Here is a 15,484-nt window from a genome sequence, read left to right on the forward strand (position 1 = left end):
CAGGTGCAGACTCAAGTCACAGCCACTTGGAGAACTCAAGGAATGTTAGGTCCTTGGACTCCAGCTCACAGACGAAACCCATATAGTTCCTGGAGCCACAGATACTCATGACAGGGTGGCCAGAGGATGCCAAGGGACCACTCCATCTACTCTTTGAATCACCACAAAGTAGACATCCAGTCCTTGTTCACCTGCCTTCAGTGATGTAACATTCACTATCACCCTCCTCCGCAATTTTGAACATGGGCAGATCTCAAGAAAATTCTTTCTTGAATTGAACTGAAGAACTCTGTTTCCCTGTGGATTTGCCCTGAGAGTATCTGCCGTCTTAGGCCACACAGACATTGTCTGCTCCCTCTACTCCCACCCATGACAGCCCTTCAGAACACTGAGAACAGAAATCGTGTTCCCTTTTTTCCTTTGTTCCATGAAGCACCAGCTTCTAATGGGAGCTGGGCTTTAGCCCCTCACCAGTCCTTCTCATGCCTTTCATGTTCCACTCTGCAGACCTTCTCAAAGGATCATCTATAAGGACCCAGTGTTCCGACACTGGGTCCTGTGGGGGCTTCCATATGAGTCCTTGCCAGCTACCTGGGTTACCAACCTTTCCCTATAAGCAGGGATCAGAGCTCATCTAAAACCTGCCCTGCCACATGCTGCTGTCCCTGCCTTGCCAAGCAAGAGCCGCACTTGGAATCCATGAATTTGGGGCTGGGAGCCCTTTCCCAGCATCTGCTTCCTAGACTGGTTTTCCCAAGTCAGTTGATGATGGCTACTTTCCTGAAGCTGCCCCTCTAGCTTCTCCCTTCTCTTCTGACTTGTCCATCTTCATATTTCCCATTCACTCCACTAAATACTCTGTATCTCATCCCCACACAGCACCTCTCCCTTCCCCACTGGTAGGAGCAAGGTCCAAAGCACTCAGTTCTGGGAGCTCCCCCCTTCTCCCCATGAGGTTATAGCAAGCTTGATTGCATCCAGACAGTCCGCCACTGCTGCCTCCCACCCCATAGACCCTGGAGGAGCCCTGGAACCCTCTTGGCTTGGCTTCTGTGCTGATCCAGGCCCCAATTTCCTGCCCTACCAATCAAGAGGAAGTGTCACTCCCCCAACCTGAAGAGCATGTCTCGTTTCTCCACTTCCTGCCACCCCAAGGCCATGATGGATTCTTTCCCATCTGTCATGATCCCCTTAGCAGTAGATCTCCCTTTGCTGAAACCTCCTGACAGGGCAGGAGGTTGGATTTTGGGGCAAGGTTGTGTTTTCATCACAGTGGAACAGACATGGGCTGGAGTTTCCTTGGAACCCTACAGATTCAGGAGCAAGGGGAGCTAGGGATTGCTAGCCCAAGACCTGAGAGCAAGATTGACCTCTACATCTGGCCTATGGGGGCAGGGGTTCAGGGGTCAAGTCTAGTTAGCTCTTCTGTCCAACCTGCCTCTCTTGTGGCATCAGAAGCCTCCAAAACCCAGGCAGCATGTGGCAAGCAGCTGGCCAGATGTTCTGTGCAAAGTTATGGTTGTGGCTTATAAGCATCAGACCTGAAAATGAACCCCTGTGTGGCTAGGGATGTGGGCCTTAGTGCATAGAATTCTAGCCCCAGTGATAGCTGCCTTCTTTTCTGTAGGCTGTCTTTAGGCCAAAGCTTAAATAAAGGCTCTGAAGGAACTGCTGGGCTTGGGGCCCAGTGACCCCTTTGATTCTTTTTCAGTATATCTTCAAAGCCAGCACCAGACTCTTCTGATCCCTCCCTGGAAGACCAAGCAGGGAGTACAGGGCCCTAGGAAATTGCTTTCCTAGCCCAGGAAAGATACCTGGAAAGTTCCCTGGCCTTTTCCTAACACCAGCTCTGTCCCAATATAAGAATAAGATGATAATAATAAAATATTCTGCCTAATAAAGAGTACCATTGAGATAGGTAGGATTATTCAGTCCATTTTACAGATGAGCAAACTGAGGCTTAGAAAGGAAAGTTACTTCCCACAGGTATAGGACATAGTGAAGATTAAATTTAAACACAAATTTGGAACTCCACGAAGTTGTTCCTTTTCTGTCATTTCCAGCCTCTCTGCATTCACAGTTCTCCTTCCCCCTTTCCTACTTCATCTTCTTTCCTCTTTCTCCTCCCCTTTCCTGCTCTTCACACCCATTCCAATCTCTGCTTTGTGTCCCTCCCTCCATCTCCCAACCCTGCCCCCACCCCAAACTGCATGTAAGCCAGCCAGCAGCCAGCTCACCCCCTTGGCTGAAGCATGGAGCTCAGCTGCTCCAGACACACATTTTTACCAGACCAGATAAGGTTTCACCACTGGGGCAGTGAGCAATTTATTTCTGGGTCTGAAGTGGGAAAGGAGAGGGGAAGTCCTAGAATTTAGCCTGCTGAAGCAAAAAAGTGAGGAAGCATGTTTCTGGTGTGTGTGTGTGTGTGTGTGTGTGTGTGTAGAGAAAAATGGGGAGAGGGAGAACCAGACCTGAGGATACCTGAGGATACCTGAGGATAGTGGAAAGCAATGGAAGCTTGCTGGCTCCTCTTCACTCCTAAACAGAGAAACACAATTAAAAGGAATGGAATGTAGCTGAATTTAGGGCAGATACACTGAGGTGTCTCTACCTTTTCAAATACTCAGTCCAGCTACCATGCTAATCAGTACTGGAAAAAGCTCTTATGAAGGTTTCCAAGGACCTTCTCATCACCAAATCTGCTGAACACTTTCTCTTCCTTATATTTGACTTCACATTTGACACAGTTGATTACCCTTTCCTTTTGACAATATTCTTTTGCCCTTTTTTGCTCCTGTACTTTCTAGATGTACTTCCTACCTCTCTGAACCAATCCTGCTCAGTGTCCTTGATAAACTTTCTCCTGCTCTACTCATTCCTGAAAGTTTCCCCAGATCCTAAACTTAGCTCTCTTTTTTCCCCTCATGCCATGCTTTTGCTCTGGGTCAGCTTACCCACTCCCATGGCTTCAGTGACTGTCTCTTTGCCAGAATCTCCATATATTTAGGTCTGGAGTGGAGTTCCATGGCCTACCATTTCCTGACCATTATCTCAATCTGGATGGTCCATGAACACTTCAAATTCCACATGGCCAATCTAAAATTCAACTGGTCATCACATTGTTTCTTCACTCGTGATTTCAGGCCAACAATGGGCATCATTAGCCACCCATTTGTGCCACCCAGAGTCTGCTTTCACATCCTCCTCTCTGCCATGCCTATAACTAATCAACCACCAACCCCCATTGCTGCCACATCCAGAAAAAGTCCCCCTTTCTTCATAGCTACATCCTGGTCCAAGCCTCCAACATCTCTCATCCAGACTACATTAACATCTTTCTCAAAGGTCTCTTTGCTTCCATTCTTGCTTTTCTATAATCCAGTATCCACCTAGTGGCCAGAGTGATCTTATAAATTTAGAGAAATCATCTCCTTCTCCGCTTAACAACTTTTACTATCTCCCCAGCAGTCTTACGATAAGGTGCAAACTCCTACCTGGCCTGGTCCCAGCCTACTTCTCTAGTCTCAATCTCTTGACATTTCCTCCTACCTCTCTCTCAGGTAGCCATTCCACAATCTAGACTCCAACAATACTGGGCTTCTTTATGCTCCTTCAGGAGCAAGCATCAAGCTCTTCTGAATGAGGCTGAAGCCAAAACTGAAGAGAGTACCATCAGGGATGAGTAACATCTAGATATGCACAAAGGGTAGCCATAGTGGAGCTGGACTCAAATATAGGGCCTCATAGGTGTCATTGCCTCATTACTGATTTTTCCAATTTCTGAACAGACCAGGAGCTCCTACTGGGACCTGAAGGAAGCCAAAAATGTCACTTCCCTTTGAGGGGAAGGAAGTTGCAGTGCAGGACCCAGGACTTCCTCCAGCTTCCCGAGGGGCCAAGATGATCTTGTGCAAATCTAGCCCCACAATATCAGCTACTAAGATCACAGCTGGAGACTGGAGAAACTGGAGAAATACAAATAAAATAGGTAGTTGCTTTGCAAATAAGTAGTTATAAGAAATAGGTAGTTTAAAATTTCTTACTTAAAATTAAAATTTCTTATTTTAAAATAAGAAATAGGTAGTTACTTTGCAGAGAACTGAAGAAGGCAAGCTGTGCCAAGTACAACAGGTCCTAAGTCAGGGGAAGTTCTGAAGGGAGGGGCTGGAGCAGGGGAGGCAGAGAGAGAAACAGAGAAAGATGGGGAATATGAGAAAGACACACACACACACACACAGAGTGAGAGAGAGTGAGAGAGAGAGTGACTGATAGGACCAAGAGAAAGAAGACAGAAGCAGAAAATCAGGAAAAGAACAGAGAGGTGGAGAGAAGTAGAAGGAAGTAAAAATACACAGGGAAAGATACAAGGAGACTGAAAGAGAAAAATAAAGAAGCATAGAAAGAGACTGACGAAGAAAGAGAGATAAGGAATGGGAAATGAGAGGCTGAGTGCAAACCTTTGCAATAATAGAAGGGCTCACATAGGAAAATGAATACCTAAGTCAATAGAACTTGCTGGAAGGATTCGCAGCTTGGATGGCCCCCCAGACAATGCCTGAGGCTGAACAGCTGGCCCTGCCCATCCATCCTTGAACAGCTCTGACAGAAAGTTCTTCCTTATTGTCAAACCAGGAGGGCAGGGGTAGACAGGATGGAAACAGAGGGCAACTACCTGGGCTGGATTCAGTTCTGAGATGGCCAAAGTAAAGAAAGTACAGTGCCAAGTCCATATGGGAGAATGAGTGCTGCCCCTAGGTGAAAGGGAATGCTAGGGACAGATGTCGAGCTGGGGTACAGGCCATGAGTCTAGATGGGGTCAGGGGTGGAAGCTATGTAGAGTTAAACAGGGAGTAGCTTACAAACAGTTGCTGAGAGCAACCTGAGGGTGTACAAAGCTCAGCCTTCACAGTGCAGCACATGACTGTGGTTGGGGATGCTGGTTGTGATGGTGTGTTTACACACAATGTATATACACACAGAGAGCTGTGTGTATCGAACATTACACTGCCTACTTTGTTCGTGGGTCAGAGCAGTAAGATGTAGAGAATGCTAGCTTTGATGCTGGATGACCTGGCTTTGAAAGGCAGCCCCACCATGTCATAGCTGTATAGACCTGAGCCTTAGTTTCTTCACCTGTAAAATGGGGACAATACTCCTTATCCCAAATTGTCATTGGGATGATTCCATATAATAATAAAGCAAAAATACTAGCAAGGACCTGGTTTAGCTTTGCTGATTAGGCCATACAGAACAGATAGACTTCCTCTGCCCCATGATAGTCCTTCAAAAGGCTGAGCAAAAGACTCTGTCCTCATCAGTTTTCTCTTCTCCTGAGAAAACATGTTGTCTCCTGACCTAGACATCCAGTAGAAGAAGATGTTGCTGAAACGATGTTAGGAGGTAGGCCGTGAAGAACTTGAGTAGGCAAAAGCACCAAATTTCAGAAGGCTTTTAAAAAGAACTCTAGCCCTGAAAGAGACCATTTTGTCCAAACCACTTTCCTTTTACTAAATTAAAACCTCCCAGAAAGCCACAAGGAAAGCCTTGTAGGGTAGGCCCTCCCCAAGCAGGCATTTTATGGGGTAGAGTGTGAGGGGCCTCAGCTATAGTTGCTGACCCATTCTCAAGAAAGAGCCACAGGGCCAGGTACTCCCAAGAAAGGCCCCATAGAGCTGGTGCAACTAACTCACTGCCTGGGAGTTATATCCCAACCCCCACCCCACAGGATGACAGGCAGGAAGGCTTTCTAGACAGATGGTCACGGTTGGGAATGATGGAAGATGGGACATGGTTGGGGGAGGCTCTGCTGTGTGCTCAGGACCAGATTCTGGGACCTGCCAACAAACTGACCCAGGAGCAGAGAATATTGACCCAGATATGGCAAAACCAGGGCTCCTTAATGGAGGTGATTGTGGGAGAATAGGAATGGGTTATTTTGAACATTAATTTTGCAGTCTCACCAGCACCTTTGATGTGCCCTCTCAGTGCCACTCTCCTTGCCAAGGCCCTCTTCATGTTTCAGCATGAGGAGCTTAAATTTTCCTGGGAGCTGGGGGCCTACTGGGAAGGGAAGAAAGGAGCTGAGTGGGGGAGATGTTCTGAAGGGGAGGAGGGAGGCAGTGGGGAACAAGGCAGGCTGGTGAAACCCTCCCACTAGCAGGCACTTCAATAATCTGATTTCCATAAAGAGAACTTTCCCGACCATAAAGATTTTATTGAAACTCCCAGCAGCCTGATAAAAGCATAATTCCACTGACCACAATCTACCTAGGAATAGCTCCAGGATATTAGGCTGAAACTCAGCAAAGCTATCCCTTATGGAAGACTGCTCCACTCCCCTTCCCCCTTTCCCCTCTCCTCCCACATGCAGGAGGGGCCTCCATTTGGCTTAACTGTGGACCATCCATAATCTGTGGGGAAAATGTCTGTCCAGCCCTTAAAGTAAGCCCAGCTCTATAGGCCTGGGACAGAGAAAAAGGAAGCCCTGGGCCAGGTAATATGGGAGTGCGCTGATACTCCTCCCACAGCTCTGAGCTTGCCATGGCCTGTTCCAGACCTGCTACTTCTCCAGGGTACATAAAAGCCTTCATCTCCAAACCCCTGATTGATACCCAGTCTAGAGTTGGAGTCCCCAGAGAGCAAGCTGGAGATGGAACTTAAAAGAAATACTCTAGACCCTATTGGCTAACTCTGGCCAACTCCAGACTCTATTGGCCATACCTGGATCTGAATCTTTGCTGTTGTTTAATAACTATGTAATCTTAGGCAAGTCTCTTCTCTGAGCTTATCTGTAAAATGGGGGAAAGAATACTTATTCAAAGTGTTAAGAATAATGACAAAATATGAGATGTCCTATATAAAATGTCTGGTGTGATGCCTGGCACAAAGTAGGCATTCAATATGCTACTCTTCACTACCATATTACCACCTACCCCACATGACCCCTGCCTTCTCCTCAAAAACATTAGTTGCTCGTAAATCTCCCTCAACCTTGGCTGTTCTTCCATTCTCAAGAAAGAGCCATAGGGCAGGGCTTTCCCTTAAAGCTGGAACAACACTTCTTTGGAGTCAAACGCCAACCCCAGCCGTGCAAGATAGAGGGTAGAAAGGCTAAATAGACATATGTGTGAGGTCAGAGTTGTAAGGAACTCAGCTTTGTGCTTCCTTGAAGGAAGGAAAAGGCTTTCTTTTAGTAGAGGATGGATCCCAAGAAAACAGCCCATGGATGCCTCCTTAATTCTATGGAATAAATTGCTGATTTTTGACTAAATTAACTCCCACTATAACTTTGGGAAAGTCCTTTTCCTTCTGAATCTCAGTCACACCACCTGTCAAATGGGAGTGGGCAGTTGGATGAAGTGGTCTAAGTAACTTCCAGGCTGACTCTACATGACTAAGAAGCTGTCCAAAATTCTGATTCTTTGGGACTATATAGTTATTTATTTAGTCAACAAATATTTATTAAGTACCTACTATGTACCAGGCATTGTTCTAAGTGCTGGGAATAAAGCATTTGGGGAAATAGACAAAAGTTGTTGCTTCATAGAACTTGATGAAATCAATAAATGGAATCAATCAATAAAACATTTTGTATGCTCTGGTGTTAAGCCCAAGGAGAAAAATAAAAGTAGGGAAAAGGGATAGGCAGAAGGGTAGGGGATAAAAACTTAAGAAAAAAAAGGAGTCAGGGAAGATCTCACCAAGGAAACAGCATTGACTAAAGATCTGAATTGGATATGGGAGCACACCAAAGAGCTACCTGGGAGATGAATATTCCAGGAAAAGTGAACCGCCTGTGCAAAGGTCTGGACGTAAAAGTATGAATGGCTCTTAGAAAAACAGCTAGGAGATCAGTATGCTGGAAGAGTAAGAGTGGGAGAGAGTTAGTTGTAAGAGACAAAGTCAGAGATTTAACATAAGCCAGTTTGTGCAGGTCTTGTAGGCCTTACAGGGAATTCAGATTTTATTCTGAGTGAAATGGGGGTCTCGTAGGAGGGCTTTTTAGCAGAGGATGGACATGGTTCAGTTTCCGCTTTAACAGGATCCCCCTGGCTTTAGTTTAGAGAATAGACAGATGGTGGGAGGAGAGCCTGAATAGAAGCAGAGAGACCAGTCAAGAGGCAACTACCATAATCCAGGCAAGAGGTGATGGAGGAGTAGAGGGGCTGTAGTGAGTCAGGAAGAGAAGTCAGCAGGGAAGCCAATGGCATAGCTTACAGAAAGGGGGAGGTTGTGATGGAACTGTGGGTCAGAGAACAGGGTCAAGAAAGGGCCAGAGCTGCCCTCCCTGCCCCAGAGCATGCACAGAAGGCCTCACCAGTGGGTGGGTTTGGAGATACCACCCTCTGAGGAAAAGGACACAGTTTATTCAAGCTACTCGCAGGGATTTTTTGTGACCTATCTTATACATCTCTCCTCCTTGGTTAGGGCAGGAGTGGAAAGAGTGACTGCTCTGTCCATCAGAGAGCTCCCCTGAGGGTGGGGATCAGAGGGAGTTCCATGTTATCCAGAGTGAGGTATAACTAGCACCCCTTGGGTCCCACTATCTGTATCTGAGTGCTGTTTCTCTGGGCTGCCCACAGTGCATCCCATGTAAAAGTGGCTACTTGCAAATGTTTCTTAGTTAGCAAAAGAAGGTAGAACAGTGTAGCCTAGTGCATAAATAAGAGACAGGCATATTGGGACTGGACAGAGGGCAAGACAACATTGAGTCCCCCAAAATGGGTTAATTGAAGTGAGCCCAGAGGCAGTTAGCATTCAGTTGGGGGTTATAGCAGGGATGGGGTACTCTGGGAGGGGTCCTCAAAGTTGGTTGGGAAAGACAATATGAAGAATGAATGTGGTTTGTGTATGTAGCACAAAGAGGCCAACCTGGTCCTTGTCTCAGCTTTGCAACTAATTTGTTGTGTGACAGTGGTAAGGTTTCTGGCCTTTTCTGAGCACCAAATTGCTAGACTGAGCAGTTGAAGATTTGATTGAAATTATTTATTGGGTTAGTCTCAGCAAGGAAGTCGTAGGTTGAGAGAATCTCAAACTAGACTGGAGCTTTCTTGAGGGTTGGTATCCCAGTACCCAGTACAGAACCCAGCACAGAGCTGGTCCTCAACCAGTGTTTGCTGAGTGGTTTGCTAGGCCTATGGGGTGAGGCCTGAAATGGCAAGATCTCTCTGGAGACTTCCTACTCTCAGTTTCTATTATTCCTCCTAGAGGATATGTTTATTGTTTTTTGCCTGATTAGTATTTCCTATTTAACTTCTGGTAAGATGATCTATATATTCTTAAAGGAACTATCCCTCTCCCATGCTCAGTCTCTCTGATTCAGTTAGGGACTGACACCACCCTGGGCTCAAGGGAAGAGCACATAACTCCCCTGGCCATGAAAATTAGTTTAGAGATGGGAACAATGAGACTTAGTTTGGGACTTTTTTAAAAATTTAATTTAATTTAATTTTTTTCACTGTTCCAAAATTCATTATTTATGCACCACACCCAGTACTCCATGCAATCAATATGTGCCCTCCATAATACCCACTTTTGAAAGAATTGTTGTGAAGATATAATTTCTCTTTATATTGAATTTGGAGCTTTGAGGATGTTAACTTGAACCTGTTGGCTGCCAGCCAAAGGGAGAATGTACCAAAGAATGGCACAAATACATAAGAGAGCAGATCTGAAAGGAGAGCAGAAGAATGAGTTGTAATGATTGAGTGAAGCCTTATATTCAGCTGCATCTAAAGCTAGACCTATAGATAAGCTTATCTACTTTGTGAGCTGATACTTTTCTTAAAAAAACATGAAGCCTGATCAAGTTGAGTTTTAGTTACTTGCAACAGGAGAAATCCTGAATAATTACACTTCCTCACCTTCTGTATGGTCCAGTCACTCAGGGCCACTTGTTAGTCTAAAATAAGGCACAGATTCTCATATCTCCATCTTCTGCACATGCAGTTGTTTCTGTTTAGAATTTCCCTCTGCTTTGTTCTTAGATTTCTATCTGACCTATAAGAGTCAACCACAGCAGATCATCTGGAATAGTGGAGTAAGAACATCCAGAAATCTTCTTTAAAGCAATAAGAACTCCAGTACAAATGGTCAAACTCAACTTTTTCAGAACTCTGGCAGCCAAACAAAAGCTTGCTACAATCTAAAGAGTATTATTTGGAAAACAAAAACAAAAACAAAAAACAAACAAACAAACAAACCCGCTGTTGATTCTGGGTAAGAAGAGCAAGTTTTGTAATGTTTGGACTTGCCCTATTTTCATCTATTTCTTCCCAGATACATGATAACTTTGAAAACCAGTAGCCTATCAGTAACCAGAGGGGGAAGACCAGGTTTGAAGATTTTGAAAAAACCTAATTCCCAGAGAATTGTCATTACTTGAACTATCTACTTGCTCCTTGGAAAAGCATCTTTCACAGAGCTTTTATTTGACCTAACCCAGTTCACTCAGTGGGGAAAGCCCTATTGCTAACATTTGTTGAAAATGACCAGTGACAACTGTTTACTATCACAGCAGCAGTACCAATTGGGGCAAACAAGAAGCTATCTGATCAAAACCTTAAAATGAAAACCTGGGGAATGAGAAGCTCATGGGGGCTTTGAAATGCTCTGAAAAATCACATTCCTGGGATATAGGAGACCACTTGCATATACAGAGCTGTGCATATGTACGAAATATATCTGAAAAAGTCCTTTGCTTTCACCTTTGTCTGACATTGGGGCTTGCTAGAAGTAGAAAATGATGACTAAGGTAGAGATGTAAACTGAAGGGGCATTGAAGTAGTGCCCCAACACACAAGCATGCACACACACGTAGGCTCTTACCAGAGAGTGGCTGTTTATTGATTGATTCAAAGCATTTAAGGAAATCTCTGTCCAATTATTACCTGACCACTAAGCTAACAAAGCATACACTTCAATGTCCACATATAACAGAGAATGCACTTTATAGAAATAGTTAAGAAAAATCACTAAATAGAAAAACAACAAGAACTAAAGCAAGCAGCAACAAAAACAAATCCTCGGGAAGGGGAGAAACTAATTTCAGAGTTGTCACATTATATTATTTGAAATGATCAGTTTTCAACAACAAAAAAATGAGACATAAAAAAAAGTATGGCCCGAACATTGGGGAAAAAAAAAAAAACAAAACAGAAATGGATCCTGAGGAAGCACAGAGATGGGACTTATTAGACAAACACTTTATTTTTTTAAGAATTATTTATTTTAGAGAGAGAAAGAACAAGAGCGGGGATAGGGGCAGGAGAGGAAGACAGAGAGAGAAAGAGAAGCAGGCTCCCTGCAGAGTTCAGGGCTCACCACCAGGGCTTGATTCCAGGACCTGGATATCCTGACATGGAGGTCACCACCTGAGCTGAAACCAAGAGTCAGAAGCTCAACCAGCTGAGCCACCCAGACACCCCTAGACAAACACTTTAAATCAGCTGTTACAAATACATTCATCAAAAATCAACTAATGTAATACATCACATCAACAGGCTAAAGAAGAAAAAAAAATGATTATACCAGTAGATGAGGAAAAAAGCACATTACCAGTACCTGATAAAAATTCTTTTAATAAAGAACATCTACAAAAAACTTACAGTTAACATCATAATTAATGGTGAGAAACTACTATTTTCCAGTAACATCAGGAAAAGGCAAGTATGTCTGCTTTTCACCACTTCTAATCAACATTATACTGGAGGGCTTAGCTAATGTGAGAAGACAGAAAATGTATACATGTTAGGAAGGAAGGCATAAAAACACCTTTGTTCACAGATGACATGATTGCCTATGTAAGAAATCCTAAAGAATCAACAAAAACTCCTGGAACTAATAAGCAACTATAAGAAGGTTGCTGAATAGGTTGGTCAATATATGGGTTGTTTTTGGTTTTGTTTTATACTGGAGGATAACATGTCTAAAAAAATTAAAGGGCATCTAAGTTGGAAAGGAAAAGTCAAATTATTTCTGTTTGTAAATTACATGATCTTATATGTGGAAAGTCCTAAAGATTCCACAAAATATTGCTAGAACTAATAAACAAATTCAGTAAATTTGAAAGATACAAGCTCAACACAAAAAGATCAATTATATGTCCATACATTAACAATGAACAATTCAAAAAGAAAATTAAGGGAACAATTCAATTTATAATAGCATTAAAAAGGGCAAAATACTTAGGAATAACTTAAACAAAAGGATCAAAAGACTTGTACATTGAAAACTAAAAAATAACATTGAAATAAATGAAAAAAGACACATAAAGTGAAAACACATCCCATGTTCATAGATTGAAAGAATTAATATTGCTAGGATGACAATATTTATAAGAGATCTACAGATTCAATGCAATCCCTATCAAAATCCTAACAGTGTTTTTTGCAGAAATAGGAAAGACATTTTAAAATTCATATGCAATCTTAAGGTAGCTTGAATAGCCAAAACACACTTCAGAAATAAGAGCAAAGTTGGAGTACTTATGCTTTCTGATTTCATATCTTACCACAAAGCTACAGCAACCAAAGCAGTGGGTTACTGGCATAGGGACAAACATATATACCAATGGAATAGAATAGAAAGCCCTAAAATAAACCTTTGTGTAGGGGCAGATAATTTTTGACAGGGGTACCAAAACCATTCAATAGGGAAAGGACAGTCTGTCTTTTCAACAAATGGTGTTGAAAAAAACCGGATATCCACATGCCAAAGAATAAAGTTGGACCCTTATCTAACACCCTACACAAAAATTAACTCAAAATTGATCAAAAATCTAAACAGAAGAGCTGAAACTTTAAAACTCTTAGATGAAAACATGGGAGGAAAACCTCATGGCATTGCATTGATGCCAATAGCACAGACAACAAAAGGAAAAATAGACAAATTGAACTTCAAAATTAAAAATTTTGTCCATTAAAGGACACTATCAACATAATGAAAAGAATCCATGGACCAGGAAAATATATTTGGAAATCACATATCTGATAACAGGTCCATAGTATATAAAGCTCGACAACAAAATCACACAACCCAATTTAAAAATGGACAAAGGACTTGAATCAGCATTTCTTATTTTTTTTAGTAAGCTGCTTCTTCTTCTTCTTTTTTAGATTTTATTTATTTATTCAACAGACAGAGATCACAAGTAGGCAGAGAGGCAGGCAGAGGGGGAGGGGGATGCAGGCTCCCTGTTGAGCAGAGAGCCCAATGTGGGGCTAGATCCCAGGACCCTGAGATCATGACCTGAACCAAAGGCAGAGGCTTTAACCCACTGAGCCACCCAGGTGCCCCGATTGAATCTAAATTTCTGAAAAATGATATACAAATAGCCAGTAAGCACACGGAAAGATGCTCAACATCATTAATCATTAAGGAAATGCAAATAAAAACCACATCATGCCCATTAGGATAGCCACTATAGAAAGAAAGAAAAAGACAGACAGACAGACAGACAATAAGCATTGACCAGGATGAAAAGTTATCAGAACTCTTGTGCACTACTAGTGGAAATGTAAAATGGTATGGCTGCTGTGGAAAAGAGTAGGACAAAATTATAAAAAAATGAATTGCCATATGATCCAGCAATTCCACTTCTGGGTATACGGCCAGAAGAATTGAAAAGAGGGACTCAAACAGATATTTGCACACCCATGTTCATAGAAGCATTATTTGTGATAATCAAAAGGTAAAAACAACCCAAATGTCTGTCAGTGGATGAGCGGTTAAAATGTATGAACAATGGAGTATTAGTTAGCCTTCAAAAGGAAGGAAATTCTGACACATGCTACAACACAGATGAACATTGACAATATTATGCTAAATGAAATAAGCCAGACATGAAAGGACAAACATTGTCTGATTCCACTTATATGAGATACACAGAGTAATCAAATTCTAGAAGCAAAAAATAGAATGGTGGTTGTCCAAGGGGCTGAGGTGGAGATTTCCAGTTTCAGAGGATGACAAAGTTCTGGGAATGGATGGTGGTATGGTTTCACAACAATGTAAGTGTAATTAATGCCAATAGCATGTACACTTAAAATGGTTAAAATGATAAGGTTTTTTAATCTTATTTTTTTAAGGAGATTTCATGCCCACCATAGAATTTCAACTACTGACCCTAAGATCAAGAGTCAGATGTTCTACTGACTGAGCTACTCCAGAACCCCTAAAATGGTAAATTTTATGTTCTATATGTTTTACCACAGAAAAACAATTTTTAATTTAAAAATGTGTACAATAAATTTATACTTACCACCCCAAAAACAGTTAAAATGCTAAATTTATGTTATATATAACTTACTACACAGACATAAACACAAAAGAACCAAGTAGGAATTATGAAATTGAAAAGTAGAGTAATTAAAATGAGAAATTCACTAGTAAAACTCAACAGCAGATTTGAACTGTCAGAAGAATTAACAAACCAACTTGAACTGAGATTTTCCAGTCTGAAGAGTGAAAAGGAAAAACAATGAAGCAAAATGAACAGAGCCTCAGAGACAAATGGGACAGGATCAGGTGTACCAACACATGCATAATGGTAGTTCCAGAAGAAAAAGAGAGACAAAGGGGCAGAAAGAATACTTGGAGGAAAAAAAGACTCAAAATTTCAAAATCTGATTTTAAAAACCCAACAACACCAATCTACATATGCAAGTCACTTAATGAACTTCAAATAAGAGAAATACAGTGAGATACCCACATAGATATGTTATAAACAATTGATAAAAGAAAAGACAGAGAAGTTTGAAAGCAGTAAGAGAAAAATCACATGTGCATGATCAGCAATAAGATTAATGAGATGGAGAGAACATAACTTCTTGTCAGAAACCACAGAGGCCAAAAGACGCAAGGACAGCATAAGCAAAGCACTAAAAGAAAAAGACTGTCACGCAAAATTCTCTGCCCAGCAGAACTATCGTCCTTCAAAAATGAATGAGAGGAGGAGGAATCAAGATGGCGAAGAAGTAGCAGGCTGAGACTACTTCAGCTAGCAGGAGATCAGCTAGATAGCTTATCTAAAGATTGCAAACACCTGCAAATCCATCGGCAGATCGAAGAGAAGAAGAACAGCAATTCTGGAAACAGAAAAACAACCACTTTCTGAAAGGTAGGACTGGTGGAGAAGTGAATCCAAAGCGATGGGAAGATAGACCCTGGGGGAGGGGCCGGCTCCCGGCAAGCGGCGGAGCAACGGAGCACAAAATCGGGACTTTTAAAAGTCTGTTTCAATGAGAGACATTGCTCCAGAGGCTAAACCGGGGCGAAACCCATGCGGGGTCAGCGTGGCCTCAGGTCCCACAGGGTCACAGAAGGATCGGGGGTGTCTGAGTGTCACAGAGCTTGCCGGTATTGGAATGGGAAAACTGGCTACAGAGACAGAGCCGACAGTAAGCTCCCAACTCGGGGGTTACCTTGAACCGGTCGCAGGCTCGGTGAACTCGGAGCGCGGCCAGCGGTCAGGCAGATGGGAGTA

This window comes from Mustela putorius, unplaced genomic scaffold, assembly GCF_011764305.1.
Source record: "Mustela putorius furo isolate JIRA1106 unplaced genomic scaffold, ASM1176430v1.1 tig00004053_pilon_pilon_pilon, whole genome shotgun sequence".
Taxonomy (NCBI): domain Eukaryota; kingdom Metazoa; phylum Chordata; class Mammalia; order Carnivora; family Mustelidae; genus Mustela; species Mustela putorius.